General features: G+C 41.1%; 1 protein-coding gene across 3 annotated transcripts in view; it reads left to right on the top strand.

Annotated features, from left to right (window-relative positions):
* Positions 1-9,130: 9,130 nt before the first annotated feature.
* The window catches only part of UAP1 (UDP-N-acetylglucosamine pyrophosphorylase 1), a 39,629-nt gene continuing 29,684 nt past the window's right edge, over positions 9,131-19,075 (top strand). For 2 of the 3 annotated variants that reach the window (XM_029229299.1, XM_029229298.1), the window contains exon 1: positions 9,131-9,436. The gene's annotated coding sequence lies outside the window, so the exon portion shown is untranslated. The remainder of the gene's footprint in view (positions 9,437-19,075) is intronic. The other variant, XM_029229300.1, reaches the window with a different exon arrangement.

Raw genomic sequence — 19,075 nt, 5'->3', positions numbered from 1 at the left:
TTTAGTCCCAGTGAGATAAAAAGCTGTTAGAGGGTTTCGTGCAGAAGAGTGATGCAATTCGAGAGATCATTCTGGCTGCTATATTGAGAATGGCTGGCAGAGGGGCAAGGGTAGAAGCAAGGAGATCTGTTGTGGGGTTATTGCTCTGTACAATTCAAGTAAGAGATGATGCTGGATTAGACATGGATGGAAGAAAGTGATGGTGAAAATGGGTAGGATTCTGGACATATTTTGAAGATAGAGTGCATGGGATTTACTGTAGATTGGCTCTGGGACGAGAGAAGGTGCCAAGGATGACTCTAAGTTTTTTGGCCTGAGAAACCAGGGGCATGCAGTTACCATAGAGATAGAGGAGACTGAGAGAAGTAGGTTTGTATGTGGGGCAGAGTGGAGAGGATAATAGGAGTAGATCAGGAGCTTAGTTAAAGACATGCCAATTTTGAGATACCTATTAGGAATCATGATATCCTTAAGGAGGCATAAGGGGATGGGACCTAGCTCATGGGTAGAAGGATTGGACCATGATAGTTTATTCTAAGCACTTGGAGACAAGACAAAAATACAGGTACAGATACAGTAGGTGGGTGGATGTGGTGGTGGGAGCTTGAGGAAACTCTTTTCTGATTGTTCCTATTTTCTCAATGAAAGGAGAAGCAAGGTTATCTGCTGAGAATGAGCATGGGGGAGAAGGTTATTACAAACGTTTCTCTTTGAGAGAAATAAAAGATGTGAAACAGTTATCTAGGAGAATTGCAAAATGAGTGGACTATAGAAATACAGTATATGGTATTTGTGTAGTATTGTAGTTATGAATTTAAAGTGACTCCAGTCAGAATGGTTGTGTGTTTTTCTCCAACCTGTTCAGCTACCTGGGGCGTCTGGTTCAGGGTCTCTCAAAAGGCTGTAATCAAGGTGTTGGGCAAGGCTTAGTTTTCTGCTTCAGGGTCTCACTGCAGTGCAATCAAGGTGTCAGCTGGGCTGCATTCTCTTCTGGAGGCTCGACTGGAGTAGAATCCACTTCCAAGCTGGCAGGTTGTTGGCAGAATTTATTTCCTCATGGCTGTAGGACTGCAAACTTCAGGGGTTTTTGTTTATTTGTATTTTTACTGGCTGGAGGCCACTCTCAGCTCCTAGAACATGTGTGAAGTTCCCTGCCATGTGGCTCTTTCCATAGGCAGTTCTCAACATAGCAGTTTGTTTCTTCAAGGCCAGTTAAAAAAGTCAAAGTGAGTCTGCTAGCAAAAAGTCTTAAATAATATAACCTAATAATTGGAGTGACAGCCCATCACTTTTGTCATATAGCATAATGTATTCATGGGAATGATTATCTCATCACCTTTTCCATATTCTATTGGAAGTGAGTCATGGGTCCTGCCCACCTTCGAGGGGAGGGGATTACACAACCCAGGAGGCAGGGATCATGGGAGTTACTTTAGAGTCTGTCTGCTGCACCATTCTAGTCCCAATACCTGATACCCAGTAAGCCAAACTTAGTAAATATTATTTTTTAAACAAAAGCTTACCAAGCTCTTATTCTGAGTCAGAAACTGCTCTAAGCACTTTAAAAATATTAATCCCCACAGCAACCCTAGTAGGTAGGTCTTATCATTATCCCCATTTTACAGATGGGGGGATGAGGGACAGAGACATCAATTAATTCAAGGTCATTCGGCTAAGTAATTGCATAGTCAGCACTTAAACTCATGCTCTCTGGCTTCAGAGTCCATATTCTCACCTATTATGCTAAGCGGCCAAAACCAAAGTGAATGAGTAAATGAGTGCTGTTGAGAGGTACAGGAAATAATTACCCAGCAGCTCTGAGAACCAAGTAAGTTTTGAAACTGCATTTTGTATTTCAATTTTGGTGCTAAGCCAGTTGGCACTATCAGAGACTTTTATTGTGATTTTAGGTCTTTTTTCTATTAATATTAAGTAACACAGGCCAAGTGGAGAGGTGGAGCCTGGAACAAAAAAAATCTGTGGAACTCCTTGCTGTGTATGAGATTTCTCGGAGGTGACATGCCATTTTTATCTTTTCCTTATTTAAAGATATTACCTGGAAAATATAAAATAAATTTCAGCTGTAGTAGATTCATAAGGAGGGAATAGGTGACTAGGAGATATCTCCAACAATAACAACTTATGCTATACCTTGGTTTGTCATTCATATTGAGTTGAGAGGCATAAGAGAACAATGACCAGATAGGTGGTGAGACAGGTTTAGAACAAAATATGTTGCAGCTCTGGTTTCAGTGCTGGCCAGATGCCATTCTAGGCTAAGTTTCTAAGGAATTTCCCCTGGGGACAGCCCCCTGTGCTTTAGAAATATCCAGCTAAGTGGCCTCCCAAGAGGGTGCATTAAATATTTGACCCAGGACTCAGAATGTAGAGAGTCTTTTAGCTTGAAGAGAAGAAAATATACTCTAAACATTTATTATGGTGGTTGAGGTTTTTAATGACTGGATTATTTTCCACTCATTAAATCCAGAAAAACCCTGTTATACAGTGATAGGCTTCTAATCTTGGTTCTGCTTCTTAATTATCTATTCTATCCTTCGATAAATCACTTAACTTTAGGGGGGTTTTGTTTCCTTTTCTATTAATTAAGGGAGATGGACCAGACAATCTCTGGCTAACAGCACTGGAATGGAATTTAAAGTCCACTCTCCCACACCATAACAGCCAACTCAGTTTGTAGTCCTGAGGCTGTGTATCTCTGTAATTATTACACACAGCACTCATCTACTCTCTCCCTGGTTCATTTCTTCCTGTTATTTATTTACTTCCTAGATTATAGTCAGTTTAGAGGGGCTGTACTTTGAGTATATATATATATAAATAACAGGGTGTATTTGTTATTTCACAATATTTCAAAACACAGCCTGAGCTACAGAAAATTTAGAGGGTGGGAGGAGTGATGAGCTATTACGTTAGGATGACTCAAGTCCTAGGAAAATATCAACAGGAAAGTCAAAGCCCTAATTCCTCCACCACTCATCTGTTTGTCTCTTGGAAATAGTGATCTCATGAAACACTCATGCGAGCCTTGAGCTAAGCCAGACCTCCTGGTGATCTGATGAACTGCTGGGAAATAACCTGGGTCCTTTAGATTTTCAGGGGCCTAGCTGAGGCCATCACATTCAGGACAGTGAAGGGAGGACTCCTGGTATACGCTCACTAATACCAGCCCACTGTTTGAAAAGTCTGTGTGGATCCTCACTGGTTGTACTACAAAAGGAAGTGTGGACAGACTGGCACATATCCGATACAACTGCAGGGAAAAACAAGCAAGCAAGTAGCCTCTTTACTTGTTAAGTAACATACCTGCTTTTCTGAAATTAAAAAATATATATTCTCTTAATTGTAAAATAATTTTCACTTTAGTAAATTTAGAAAACACCCCAAAGTCACCGGAATCCCATTGTCCCTAAAAGGTAAAACATAAGATCTTCTTTCGTATACACTTCTGAATTTTTGAATGTGTCTGATAATAGCCCATTTAAAACACCTTTCTTGGAATCCCAACATGATTCTGTATTTTTAATAGAGGACCACTCCGTTTCCCTTATTTTCTTTATTTTTCTTTCCTTCTCTTATTTATTCACCTAACACTTATTGAATAATTGCTGTGTGCTAGATCCTTTCTCTTTTAATTCTCTTTCCAACTCTGTAAGATATATTGCATGTATTTTTATCTCTATTTTGTAGATAAGGAAAGGGAAGTTCAGTGAATTAGGGTGATTTTTCCTAATCTCACAGCCTCTATCTACCTATTATCTCATCTATCTAATCTATCTTACCTATCTATCTAACTAATGAAAGTATTATCTTTTTTTTTTTTTAAAGCCAAGTTGGGATCATACATACTACCCAAAATACATACCCTTTGGTAAATATTCCCTTTTCGATGCTTCTGATGTCACAGTTTATTTAGTACCAACCCTACTAGATCTCTTGCTAAGTTCTCTGAGTACAAATTCCTTGGTTTCTTTTGCTAAGGAGGCATCAGGTGTTGCCAGTGTGAAAATAAATAACTGGCTCATAGAAGCCCCATTATTAAGGCTGAGGATCAAGGGTGGCACTCTTAAAGAGTGAGGCTTCTCACCTCCTGGCTCTCTCAAACCCTACTGGCCTATCCTTTTAAGAAATTTCTTTATTTTATTCTCTCCCTTCTCTGAGCTCTGAAATCCTTCATTTGTGCATTCACTGTGGCACTTATGGCCCCTTGGCTTGAAAATGGAACATCTCCCCCATGTTTATATATTCCCTGCGGACCCAGACCCTAGCTTTTGATTCCCCGTGGTATCTATCACAAGGACTGGCACAGAACAACCCAGTAAACATATTTTGAAAAAACATCTATTTGTTCTTGATTGAATACTGAAAAATGTGCCAGTTTGTTCCTAAGAGAATAGTTCAAGCCCAGGGACATCCATATAAATATCCAGGGATGCCAGGCCATTCCCCACTCTGCGCAACACGTTTCCATACTCCTCATCTAAGCCTGTTTTCAACTGGAAGGTTGAGAATTAGAGAAAAACACTTTCCTAGCATTATGCCTGTCCTAAGGGAGCACAGCTGTCACCCAAAACAGCACTGTGTGGCATTTACAGCTTCCCAGGTGATGAGGCTTTCCGACCCGGTGATTGAGGGCATGTGACAGGGGACAGGCAAATGATTCTGTTGACTCTCACGCCCTCGGTCCTTTCCTCCAGAGCTGTGTGCTCCGTGGGTTAAAGATTTTCTTTTTTTGTTTGGACTGATAGTGAAGAACTCCACCATTAGTTGTAGTCTCATTTTTTGAACTTTAAAATTTTTATATAATTTCAACCTTACAGAGAAATTGTCGAGCAGTATAAAGAAGTTCCATATACCCGTTACCCAAATTCACTAATTGCTAGCATTTTCCCCCAAATACGCATTTCTATCCCATATACACACATATGTATGCCAATTTCTGTACTGGGATTAATAATCATGAGTTCATGCTAACTTCAATTCCAATCTGCACTAAAGAGGTGATTCTAGCCTCTCTGCCTTTCCATATGTGTAATTTTCTTCTCCAGAAGTAACTTCTCTCTCATTATCTTCAATACATTTAGTCATTTGCTCACCTCCACGATACAAACAAAATAGTTTCAGAATTGCTAACCCACACCACTGTGAAAAGCCAACCTACTAACTAGAGTTTAACACTTGTTTACAATTCATTTTGTCTTTAGATTGAGGGTAGAAAGTTAAAATACTGTGCCCACAGGTATATTCATATGTCAAAAATCACCAAATTGTCCGTTTTAAATATCTGTAGTTTATTTTAAGTCAACCTCAATAAAGCTGTGAAAAAATACTGTCTTCAAAATTTACTTGGGTTAATTCCCCCAAGGAACCTTCAGTAAAAAGTTATGTTATTTAAGATACAGTTAGGTTGATTTGTTTCTGTTTGGTTTCTGTTTCAGGGTTCAACCTCCCTCTTTGTTATTTTTATTTCAGTTTTTGAATATGTAAAGCATTAACAGGGTTCCAAAAGTCAAAACTATACAGAAAGTTGTATTTAGAAAAGTGCGACTTCCCTCCCCATTCCTCCACTTGATTCCTACCCACCCGCTGCAGGTAACTAATCTTATTGGTTTCTGGTTTGTCTTTTCTGCTTTGTTTTGTTTCCAAAAATAAGCAGATGTGTGTACATTTTCTTATTTCCCCTTCTTTCATTATGTATACTTGTTTGCACTTTGCTTTTTTTCACACATACCAATGTCCTGAAAGTCACCCCTTTTCAGTTCGTATCAGTCTGTCTTTTTGTTTTTTGTAGTATTCCATGTAGCTATGTAGCATTCCATGTTTTCTTCTACTACCTGTATGATTTCATACTTTACTCTTAGATCTCTGATGTGTTTGGAGTTTATTCTTACGAATGGTGTGAAGTATGGATCTAGTTTCATCTTTTTCCAAGTGGCTACCTAGTTGTCCCATTTACTCAAAAGTCTAGTGGTTTGAGATGCCACCTTTATGATATAGTACTTGGGCCTATTTAGGCCCAAGTACTATATCATAAAGGTGGACTGTCTAGTCTATTCCATTTGACTATTCACAATTGTTCACATCTATTCACAATCTACCACATTGTTTTAATTATAGGGGTTTCATAGAATATTTTAGTATCTGGTAGGTAGGCTTCTTATTGTAGTTTTTTGTTTTTTTTCAGTGTTTTCCTGGTTATCCTTTCATGTTTCTTTTTCCATGAGCACTTTGGTATCAGCTTGTCTAGTTTATACATTTATAATATAACACGGAGTGTAATTTATACATTAACAAAGGGTGTTTATCCTTTTATCAAGTATCTTTGTGGCTTTTGTGTAGGAATGTTTTACAGCTTTCTTTATACAGCTTTTGCACATTTTGTGTTACATTTAATGTCCTTTGTTGTTATCGTAAATGGGATTTTCCTCTATTATCATGTCTTCTAACTAGTTGTTTGTGTATATGAAAACGATTGACTTCTATCTGTTCATTTTATAGCCTTACTGAAATCTTTTATGATTTAGTCTTATCATTGATTCTCATAGTTTGAGTTAATCTTATTTTCTAGAGTTTTCCAGGTACTCTCATGTCATTTGAAATTCAAGGTAGTTCTGCTTATTCTTTTCTAATTCTTAAGTTTCTTACAATTCCTCTTAATTGCATTAGAAGAGATCTTCAGTGTAATGTTAAACAATCATGGATAGTGAGCATCCTTGCCCTCTCTGCCATTATTTTTAAATTTTATTTTATTAACTTTTTGCACCCCACGTGGCATGCGGGGTCTTAGTTCCCCAACCAGGGATCGAACCCACACCCCCTGTAGTGGAAGTGCGAAGTCTTAACCACTGGACTGCCAGGGAAGTCACTGCCATTAGTTTTTAAAAGACAGAAATAACTCTTTAGGTAAGACGTTTCTGGATATTTATCTGGTAAGATGAGATTATGGCCCTTTTTATGCCTAGAAACTAGAAAAATATTCTTAGCACAAAGGGTAAAAGTAAAAATTTGATTTTATAATAGTGCGTTGAAAACACTTGTGCTGGGCTCAGTTCTTCCTTTTTCTTTAATGAACTCTTTAATAGTGATTTTTCTCTTTATTCATTCATTCATCTAAGATTTATAGAATGCCTATAATACTCCAGACACTATTACAGAGTCTTTATCTTTTAATTTTTACTACACCCACGTGAGTTAGGTATTATCCTCATTTTATAAAGGAAGAATTCAGGGTTGAACTGTGATTTTGAATCTGGTCTCCTAGGTCAAATTTTTCTAAATTCTCATATATTTCTTCCTCAGGGAGTAGAAATGTAGATGAGTGACACTCAGTATATTTTTAGAAAGCAATTGTTTTACATTCTCTTCCCTTCGTTAAAGGTCACAAAGCTGTATTATTGTGTGGAGGCTTCTAGGTCTCTTCAAGTGGGACCTCAGCAACATTAATGGGAGTAATTTTGTTTTTAGTTATCATGAAAGGTTTGAGAGAAATGGCTTTTTTTTTTTTTTTTTTTTTTGCGGTACGCGGGCCTCTCACTGTTGTGGCCTCTTCCGCTGCGGAGCGCAGCCTCCGGACACGCAGGCTCAGCGGCCATGGCTCACGGGCCCAGCCGCTCTGCGGCATGTGGGATCTTCCCGGACCGGGGCACGAACCCTTATCCCCGGCATCGGCAGGCGGACTCCCAACCACTGCGCTACCAGGGAAGCCCAAGAAATGTTCTTTATAGTATCAGGGATCCAAACAACAAAAGGTTTTCTAGATGATGCTAAGTATATCAAGGTGTTCAGGACCTAGAACAGTGCCTGACATAGCATAAGCACTCACATAAAAACAATTACAATTTATTATTTACTCTGTTCCACATTCTGTTCTTGTATTGACTGGTTTAATCCTCACAACACCCCTAAGGGGCATATTTATTATTGTCTGTATTTTATAGATGAGAAAACTGATGTAGAAAAGTTAACTTGCCAAAGATTCCAAGCAATAAAGAAGCTGGAATTCTGCAGATCTCATGTTCATAACCACTACAACTATAAATCTTTCAAACAAATGGATGACATTCTGTGATCATGAAAGACAGTGTTCAACCTCCTGAATGTGTAACTACCAGCATTACTCATCCAGGGTAAATTTTTCAGTTACTTAATGCAGTGGATGATTTTGAAATTGATAAAATTAAAAGGCTTTTGCACTCAAGAAGGTAGAAGAAAGGCACCGAGATGCCTGAATTTCTTAGTCAGGTATTTTGTTAAATCTAGATGTTTTGGTATTTCAACATTTTGGACTTCTTGCAGAAAATGTGCCAAGTGCCACGCGTAAACACAGCTTTTAAAGGCACAGTGCCGAGCATATAATCGCATGTGCACATCCACACAAGGTTATATGGTATACAGGCAATTATAACCAGTCGCACAGCAACGGCCTTGGAGGTCAACCAGTCCAACAACACTTTTCGTGTCATATACTGAGGCCCAGAGAGGTTAAGAGCACAGTCACACAAAGCTTACATCGGGCACGCGCTTTTCATTTTCTCAGGTTACCTAATAAATTTGCTTGCATTTCCTCTCTTGGTTTTTTTTTTTTTTTTTTTGGTGCCCATTTGTGCAAAGGTAAATGGGTCTGGCTTCATGTGCTTGCGACCCCAAACACCATAGAACAGAAAGACGGTCAGGGCCCTGACTACCTGGCCAGCTTAAGACGAAATAGTGGCACAAGGTCAGAGGGCGCGCCAGGCCTCCCCTGGGGTTCTGCGCTGAGACGTCGGCGGCTGCCACGCTTTCGCAACCCTCCGTGTGGGTGGTCGGACACACGCCACCCGGATGACACAGCTCCCAGTCCAGCTCCGCTGTCCGTTTTGGGAAAAGGGGGGCGCCCCAAGCCGTGGGGCCACAGGGAAGACTAGGAGCCGCAGGAGGGCACCTCGAGGAACAACACCGTGACGTCAGGGATCTTAAGGCCTAGCCGTGATACCTCAGCTGGGCTCGGAACTCGCCCCACCCAGCGAACGCAAAGTACACCCCTCCCAGCCGCGAGGACGCTGGGGGGCGGGGCCACCTACTGACAGGACCCTCGCGCCATCCCCATTGGGCTGGAGAATGAGTGACGCGAGAGGCCCCGCCCCTCCCCGCCCCGCTCCTTCGCGGCGCTCCTCTCCGCGCCCGCCTCGTCGCTTGCGCTGTGAGCGCTGACGTGTCTGGGCGGGTGGTTGCGACTCCTCCCCGCGAGGGCAGCCACTCGTCGCGGCGACGGAGGGGCGGGGTGGCCGGGGCCGGCGCTCCCCCTGGCCCCAGCTCCTGGCCCGCCCTGCCGCACCGGCCCCACGGATGAGTGTATATATTCGGAGCGGGCGCTGGACGCCGATGAGTGGCCGCGCCGAAGGAGCCGGAGCTGGGCGTAGCTGTGGTCGCGCCGAGAGAGGTGAGGGACTCCCAGCTCAGTCGCTGTCTACTCTTGCCACCCTGGAGGAGACGGCGGGACTCGGGACCCGGGGAGGGTGGGGGCCTGGTGCCGCCACGCGCCCGCTTCCACGGCCACGCGCGCGACATGGACACGCGGCACACGTACGTGCAAAGAGCCAGCAACCTGGCACACGCCGAGGAGCGCGCTGCCCACCCACACTGCTCCCGTGTGGCCCGCAGCCCTTCTCAGCCTCGGCGACCCCGCTGGGAGTGCTGGCATGAGGGCGCCCACATGGGCAGTGTCTGCAATCAGGGGTTTGTCAAGAGGTTGGGAGTGGAGCCTCGCCTGGACCCGGAATGGGGGCCTTGAGGTTCTCAGGCTAGGGCCTTGTGGACAGTTTTGCCAAGCTTGGGGGGCCTACAGTGGGGACAAGTCGTTGGAACTGTGCGGTGGGAGTGAGTTGGGGTGTCCTGAGTATATGAGGAAAAGACTCTGAAAGCGTTGATGGTAAAGATTGGAGATACTTGTGGGGGCCATGAGAGTGGGACAAAACCTACTTGCCGTTTTGTTTTAATACTGATGATGGAAGAGGGTTGAAATTTCTGGCTTTCCCCTGGCTTGGCCAAGCAGCAACATGGGATTGGAGGGTTCAGAGCACACATGTGCTGTATGGCTTCCCGAAGATTTTGTTAAGTTTGGCCTGACCCTATGCTATATTTATTTGTACATGGTTTATGAAATCTGAAATCAGGGAATAGTGATTATGATAATGTGTGTATGTTATTATGTAGTGCCTTTAGTTTAAGGGCTTTCTGGTGAAATTAACTAGGTGTAGACAGAAGGCAGTTTCTGTTCCTTCACTGTTACTGAGTTGCCTCACTTAGCTTGGGCTAAAAAAGACTTAATAGGCTATGCTGTGAAGCATTTAAAGCATTCAATGGTTATGGCTCCTCCCCATGACTATTTTTCAAACGCTCTGAGAGGTTACTTATCAATTTGGGGGACATAATATAGCCACAGAGATAGAGGTGGGAAGGAGACCAGAAGAGGAGGGGGAAATACTAAATATCTTTTAAACTGGAATTTAAATTCTAATAAAGTTATGTTTGATAATGGTGGGCTACTGCCAAATATGTCATGTAGCAAGTTCTGTCATAATTTCTAGATCTTCAGCTTTTTCAGACTTTGGTTGTCAAAGTAAAAATCCTTGTCTAATTCTCTTATTCACTACTGCTTACCCATTACACACACGCACACACCTCTTATCAGAATTAATGGAGAAAATAATACTATTTTTGTGGCATGGAGGTGGTTATATCTGGTTCATCCTGTAAAGTTCCTCTCCTACTTGTCCTGTACATTTTCTTCCTTTCTCCATTCTGTTGGCTTATGAACTCAGTTTTGCAAAGTGAGTCAGGTATAAGAAAATCAACTGTGTCTGTATTTTTGAATAAAGTACAAATCACCTGTTTCTCTTTCTCTTGCCACCCCTCTCTTACACACATACACACATGCACATACACATGCACATGGAGATAACAGAGTCTTTCTCTTGAGAGTCAGTATAGCATGATGGTTAAGAGCATGAATTTAGGAGTCAGGCTGTTAGGGTTTGAATCCTAGCTCCGTCACTTTACTGGTTTTGGACCTTGAGCAAGTTATCTCTGTGGCTCAATTTCTTTCTCTGTAAAGTAATCCCAATAACAGTACCTTAGAGTTGTTTTGAGGATTAGCAGCTATCTATAAAGCAATAAGAATCGTGCTGCCATATATATGGTAGTGTTCGTTGTTATTGCCCCTTCAAGAGACCCACAGATGTAGGTTCTCTTAACCTGAGTTTGTAAATGGTGTTTGATGTTTAATAGTCCTCATGAGGTAGAGAGTATTATTAATCCCACTTTACAGGTGGGGAAACGGAGGCATAGGGAAATTAAGTAATTCAGCTGAACTCCAGAATTTTGCTCTCAACTACCTTGTGTATTGCCTTTTACTATTCTTACATGAGAAGATTCTTGCTTTTTCTTTGATACCTACTTTTCCTCTGTCCTTTATATCTAAGCTAAGCAATTATAATGCAGTGATGATTCTTTCAAGTGTGTCTCAAATTTATCCCTTTCACTCATATTTCCTCTGCAACAAATCTGGTTGCTCTTTGGTTTTTCACACCTGCAATTATCTTTTAACTTGTTTTCCTGCTTCTAGTTGTCCCTCCTTACAGACTGTTTTGTGCCATGCTCTTTTCTCTCATCTCTCTAAAGCATGGTGGAACGGCCCTGTTTAGTAATCTGTGTTGGCTTCCTGTTACCTACTCTGTTTGGTCTAAATTCCTTTGCTTAGTTTTCAAGGCTCTTCATGGGTTAGCCCTAACCTACATCATTTCCCATCATTCTACATAAAACTTGAACTTTCTTACTGCTCTCCATCCTACACATGTTTACTTACCATGGCCACCAGGCTCTGCTTGTTTCCTAATCTTGTCTATATAATCTGTTCAACTGTTGAGGCACAGCTAGATCATACTTCCTTTGTTAACTCTTTCTGGACAATGCCTGTCTTCTCTTGCATTTATCTGTATTAGCTGAGTAGATTAAATATTTCCTCTTTCTCCTGTTTTTTATTACTATTAACATTTGGCTGGATTATCATGGAATGCTCTTAAAAAGCATTACCATATCACTTGATTGTTATGTGTGTATTACTTGTCCTTTAGGGCTCAATTCTTTTTTTTTAAATTTAAATTAATTTATTTGTTATACAGCAGGTTCTTATTATCTGTTTTATACGTATTAGTGTATACATGTCAATCCCAATCTCCCAGTTCATCCCACTGCCACCCACCACATTCCCCCCTTGGTGTCCATACGTTTGCTCTCTACATCTGAGTCACTATTTCTGCCATGCAAACTGGTTCATCTGTACCATTTTTTTGGATTCCACATATACACGTTAATATACGATATTTGTTTTTCTCTTTCTGACTTACTTCACTCTGTATGACAGTCTCTAGATCCATCCACGTCTCTAGAAATGACTCAGTTTCGTTCCTTTTTATGGCTGAGTAATACTCCATTGTATATATGTGCCAAATCTTCTTTATCCATTCATCTGTCGATGGGCATTTAGGTTGCTTCCATGTCCTGGCTATTGTAAATAGTGCTGCAGTGAACATTGGGGTGCATGTGTCTTTTTGAATTATTGTTTTCTCTGGGTATATGCCCAGTAGTGGGATTGCTGGGTCATATGGTAATTCTATTTTTAGTTTTTTAAGGAACCTCCATAGTGGCTGTATCAATTTACATTCCCACCAACAGTGTATGAGGGTTCCCTTTTCTCCACACCCTCTCCAGCATTTGTTGTTTGTAGATTTTCTGATGACGCCCATTCTAGCTGGTGTTAGGTGATACCTCATTGTAGTTTTGATTTACATTTCTCTAACAATTAGTGATGTTGAGCACCTTTTAATATGCTTCTTGGCCATCTGTATGTCTTCTTTGGAGAAAAGTCTGTTTAGGTCTCCTGCCCATTTTTTGGTTGAGTTTTTTTTTTAATATTGAGCTGCTTGAGCTATTTACATATTTTGGAGATTAATCCCCTGTTGATTCGTTTGCAAATATTTTCTCCCATTCTGAGGGTTGTCTTTTCGTCTTGTTTATAGTTTCCTTTGCTTTGCAAAAGCTTTTAAGTTTCATTCGGTCCCATTTATTTATTTTTGTTTTTATTTCCATTACTCTAGGAGGTGGATCAAAAAAGATCTTGCTGTGATTTATGTCGAAAGAGTGTTCTTCCTATGTTTTCCTCTAAGAGTTTTATAGTGTCCAGTCTTAATTTAGGTCTCTAATCCATTTTGAGTTTATTTTTGTGTATGGTGTTAGGGAGTGTTCTGATTTCATTCTTTTACGTGTAGCTGTCCATTTTTCCCAGCACCACTTATTGAAGAGACTGTCTTTTCTCCATTCTATATCCTTGCCTCCTTTATCATAGATTAGTTGACCATAGTGTGTGGGTTTATCTCTGGAGTTCCTATCCTGTTTCATTGATCTATATTTCTGTTTTTGTGCCAGTACCATATTGTCTTGATTACTGTAGCTTTGTAGTATAGTCTTAAGTCAGGGAGCCTGATTCCTCCAACTCCATTTTTTTTCCCTCAAGACTGCTTTGGCTATTTGGGATCTTTTGTGTCTCCATACAAATTTTAAGATTTTTTTGTTCTAGTTCTGTAAAAAAAAGCCACTGGTAATTTGATAGGGATTGCACTGAAGCTACAGATTGCTTTGGGTAGTATGGTCATTATCACGATATTGATTCTTCCAGTCCAAGAACATGGTATATCTCTCCATCCATTTGTGTCATCTTTGATTTCTTTCATCAGTGTATTATAGTTTTCTGAGTACAGGTCTTTTACCTCCTTAGGTAGGTTTATTCCTAGGTATTTTATTCTTTTCGTTGCAATGGTGAAATTAAGGATTGTTTCCTTAATTTCTCTTTCTGATCTTTTGTTGTTAGTGTATAGGAATGCAAGAGATTTCTGTGCATTAGTTTTGTATCCTGCAACTTTACCAAATTCATTGATTAGCTCTAGTAATTTTCTGGTGGCATCTTTAGGATTCTCTACATATAGTATCATGTCATCTGCAAACAGTGACAGTTTTACTTCTTCATTTCCAATTTGTATTCCTTTTACTTCTTTTTCTTCTCTGATTGCTGCGACTAGGACTTCCAAAAGTATGTTGAATAATAGTGGCAAGAGTAGACATCCTTGTCTTGTTCCTGATCTTAGAGGAAACGCTTTCAGTTTTTCACCATTGAGAATGATATTTGCTGTGGGTTTGTTGTATATGGCCTTTATGATGTTGAGGTAGTTTCCCACTATGCCCACTTTCTGGAGAGTTTTTATCATAAATGGGTGTAGAATTTTGTCAAAAGCTTTTTCTGCATCTATTGAGATGATCATATGGTTTTTATTCTTCAATTTGTTAATATGGTGTATCACAGTGATTGATTTGTGGATATTGAATAATCCTTGCATCCCTGGCATAAATCCTACTCGATCATGGTGTATGATCCTTTTAATCTGCTGTTGGATTCTGTTTGCTTGTTTTTTGTTGAGGATTTTTGCATCTATATTCATCAGTGATATTGGTCTCTAATTTTCGTTTTTGGTAGTATCTTTGTCTGGTTTTGGTATCAGGGTGATGGTGGCCTCATAGAATGAGTTTGGGGGTGTTCCTTCCTCTGCAATTTTTTGGGAGAGTTTGAGAAGGATGGGTGTTAGCTCTTCTCTAAGTGTTTGAGAAGAGCTCAAACAGGAGCTCTTGTGGTCCTGTGAAGCCAACTGGTCCTGGACTTTGTTTGTTGGAAGATTTTTAATCACAGTTTCAATTTCATTACTTGTGATTGGTCTGTTCATATTTTCTATTTCTTCCTGGTTCAGTGTTGGAAGGTTATACCTTTCTAAGAATTTGTCCATTTCTTCCAATTTGTCCATTTTATTGGCACAGAGTTGCTTGTACTAGTCTCTTATGATGCTTTGTATTTCTGCGGTGTCCATTGTAACTTCTCCTTTTTCATTTCTAATTTTATTGATTTGAGTCCTCTCCCTCTTTTTCTTGATGAGTCTAGCTAAAGGCTTATCAATTTTGTCTTCTCAAAGAACCATCTTTTAGTTTTATTGATCTTTGCTATTGTTTTCTTTGTTTCTGTTTCATTTATTTCTGCTCTGATCTTTATGATTTCTTTCCTTCTACTAACTTCAGGTTTTGTTTATTCTTCTTTCTCTAGTTCCTTTAGGTGTAAGGTTAGATTATTTGAGATTTTTCTTTTTTCTTGAGGTAGGATTGTAATGCTATAAACTTCCTTCTTAGAACTGCTTTTGCTGCATCCCATATGTTATAGATCTTCATGTGGTCATTGTAATTTGTCTCTAGGTATTTTTTGATTTCCTCTTTGATTTCTTCAGTGATCTCTTGGTTTATTAGTAGTGCACTGTTTAGCCTCCACGTATTTGTGTTTTTTACAGTTTTTTTCCTGTAATTGATTTCTGATCTCATAGCGTTTTGGTCAGAAAAGATGCTTGATACTTCAGTTTTCTTAAATTTTCCAAGGCTTGATTTGTGACCCAAGATGTGATCTATCCTGGAGAATGTTCCATGTGCACTTGAGAAGAAAGTGTATTCTGCCACTTTTGGGTGGAATGTCCTATAAATATCAGTTAAATCTGTCTGCTCTATTGTGTCATTTAAAGCTTGTGTTTCCGTTTTAATTTTCTGTCTAGATGATCTGTCCATTGGTGTAAGTAAGTTATTAAAGGCCCCCACTGTTATTGTGTTACCGTCAATTTCCTCTTTTAAAGCTGTTAGCAGTTGCCTTATGTATTGAGGTGCTCCTATGTTGGGTGCATATATATTTATAATTCTTATATCTTCTTCTTGGATTGATCCCTTGATCATTATGTAGCGTCCTTCCTTGTCTCTTGTAACAGTCTTTATTTTAAGTCTATTTTATCTGATATGCATATTGCTACCCCAGCTTTCTTTCGATTTCCATTTGCATGGAATATCTTTTTCCATCCCCTCACTTTCAGTCTGTATGTGTCCCTAGGTCTGAAGTGGGTCTCTTGTAGACAGCATATATAGTGGTCTTTTTTTTGTATCCATTCAACGAGCCTGTGTCTTTTGGTTGGAACATTTAATCCATTCACTTTTAAGGTAATTATCGACATGTATGTTCATATTACCATTTTCTTAATTGTTATGGGTTTGTTTTTGTAGGTCCTTTTCTTCTCATGTTTTTCCCACTTAGAGAAGTTCCTTTAGCATTTGTTGTAGAGGTGGTTTGGTGCTGCTGAATTCTCTTAGCTTTTGCTTATCTGTAAAGCTTTTGATTTCTCCATCGAATCTGAATGAGATCCTTGCTGGGTAGAGTAATCTTGGTTGTAGGTTCTTCCCTTTCATCACTTTAAATAAATCGTGCCACTCCTTTCTGGCTTGTAGAGTTTGTGCTGAGAAATCAGCTGTTAACCTTATGGGAGTTCCCTTATATGTTATTTGGCATTTTACCCTTGTTGCTTTCAATAATGTTTCTTTGTCTTTAATTTTTGTCAGTTTGATTACTGTGTGTCTTAGCGTGTTTCTCCTTGGGTTTATCCTGCCTGGGACTCTTTGTGCTTCCTGGACTTGCTTGGCTATTTCCTTTCCCGTGTTAGGGAAGTTTTCTACTATATTCTCTTCAAATATTTTCTCAGGTCCTTTCTCTCTCTCTTCTCCTTCTGGGACCCTATAATGCAAATGTTGTTGTGTTTAATGTTGTCCCAGAGGTCTCTTAGGCTGTCTTCATTTCTTTTCATTCTTTTTTCTTTATTCTGTTCCGCAGCAGTGAATTCCACCATTCTGTCTTCCAGGTCACTTATCTGTTCTTCTGCCTCAGTTATTCTGCTGTTGGTTCCTTCTAGTGTATTTTTCATTTCAGTTATTGTATTGTTCATCTCTGTTTATTTGTTCTTTAATTCTATTAGGAGTTTGTTAAACATTTCTTGCATCTTCTCGATCTTTGCCTCCATTCTTTTTCTGAGGTCCTGTATCATCTTCACTATCATTATTCTGGATTCTTTTTCTGGAAGTTTGCTATCTCCACTTCATTTAGTTGTTCCTTCATCTGGTACAACGTCCTCTGCCTTTTCGCTTTGTCTGTCTTTCTGTGAATGTGATTTTCCTTTCACAGGCTGCAGAATTGTAGTTATTCTTGCTTCTGCTGTCTGCCCTGTGGTGGATGAGGCTATTCTATCTAAGAGGCTTGTGCAAGCTTCCTGATGGGAGGGACTGGTGGTGGGTAGAGCTGGGTGTTGCTCTGGTGGGCAGAGCTCAGTACAACTTTAATCTGCTTGTCTGCTGATGGGTGGGGCTGGGTTCCCTCCCTGTTGGTTGTTTGGCCTGAGAAGACCCAGCACTGGAGCCTACCAGTGGAGCTCTTTGGTGGGGCTAATGGCGGACTCTGGGAGGGCTCACGCCAAGGAGCACTTCCCAGAACTTCTGCCACCAGTGTCCTTGTCCCCGCGGTGAGTCACAGCCACCCCCCCCACCTCTGCAGTAGACCCTCCAACACTAGCAGGTAGGTCCAGTTCAGTCTCCCATGGGCTCACCGCTCTCTCCCCTGGGTCCCGATGCGCACACTACTTCATGTGTGCGCTCCAAGAGTGGAGTCTCCACTTCCTCCAATCCTGTCAAAGTCCCGCAATCAAATCCCACCAGCCTTCAAAGTCTGATTCTCTAGGAATTCCTCCTCCTCTTGCCGACCCGCAGTTTGGGAAGCCTGACGTGGGGTTCAGAACCTTCACTTCATTGGGTGGACCTCTGTGGTATAAGTGTTCTCCAGTTTGTGCGTCACCCACCCAGCGACTATGGGATTTGATTTTATTGTGGTTGCGCCCCTCCTACCATCTCATTGTGGTTTCTCCCCTGTCCTTAGATGTGAAGCATCTTTTTTGGTGAGTTCCAGTGTCCTCCTGTCGATCATTGTTCAGCAGTTGTGATTCTGGTGCTCTCGCAAGAGGGAGTGAGCGCACATCCTTCTTTTCCACCATCTTGGACCAATCTCCTAGGGCTCAATTCTTAGTAAAGACAGTGGATATATTTTATTGCTTCTTTGTGGAAGTTGCTCTTTAAATAAAATGTATTTTTTTTTTTTTTTTTTTTTTGCGGTACGCGGGCCTCTCACTGCTGTGGCCTCTCCCGCCGCGGAGCACAGGCTCCGGATGTGCAGGCCCAGCGGCCATGGCTCACGGGCCCAGCCACTCCGCGGCATGCGGGATCCTCCCGGACCGGGGCACGAACCCGTGTGCCCTGCATCGGCAGGCGGACTCTCAACCACTGTGCCACCAGGGAAGCCCTAAAATGTATTTTTTATAATTATAGGGTTCCTGTCTTCTTGATATTGTTGAATTCTGAATTCTGTGTTTCTGTCCTTAGAGATAAAAGGAGAAGGGTTGAAATATTAAACAGTCAAGTGTTCTTTCAGTAGTAGCTTAGTGGTCAGAGGAGTAGTATAGAGGCAACTAGAGCCCTGGGATCAGACTGTCTGCATTCACACCGTAGCTCCACCAGTCAGCCGGGTTGCTTTGCCCTCTCTGTGCCTCATTCTCCTCAACTGTAAAGCGATGATAATAATAGTATTTATGTCATAGAGTTGTTGAAAATTACATGAGACCTTGTAGGTAAAGTACTTGGTGCAGTGCCTGGTATATAAGAATAATTAGCATTGCCTTACAAGTTTGATCTCTTATGAGTATGATCATGATGGAAAGGCAGAGTTTCCTTAACATCAAGGGTTGAAAAAATTTTTTTTATTTTATTAAAAAATTTTTTTGGCCACGCTGTGGGGCTTGCAGGATCTTACTTCCCCGACCAGGGATTGAACCCGGGCCCTGGCAGTGAAAGCGCTGAGTCCTAACCACTGGACCACAGGGAACTCCCAAGATTTTTTTTTTTTTTTTTTGTGGTATGCGGGCCTCTCACTGCTGTGGCCTCTCCCGTTGCGGAGCACAGGCTCCGGACGCGCAGGCTCAGCGGCCATGGCTCACGGGCCCAGCTGCTCCGTGGCACGTGGGATCTTCCCGGACCGGGGCACGAACCCGTGTCCCCTGCATCGGCAGGCGGACTCTCAACC

This window comes from Monodon monoceros, unplaced genomic scaffold (assembly GCF_005190385.1).
Source record: "Monodon monoceros isolate NGI ecotype Baffin Bay Population unplaced genomic scaffold, NGI_Narwhal_1 Super_Scaffold_18, whole genome shotgun sequence".
NCBI classification, from domain to species: Eukaryota; Metazoa; Chordata; class Mammalia; order Artiodactyla; family Monodontidae; genus Monodon; species Monodon monoceros.
This window is presented reverse-complemented; position numbering and strand designations above follow the sequence as displayed.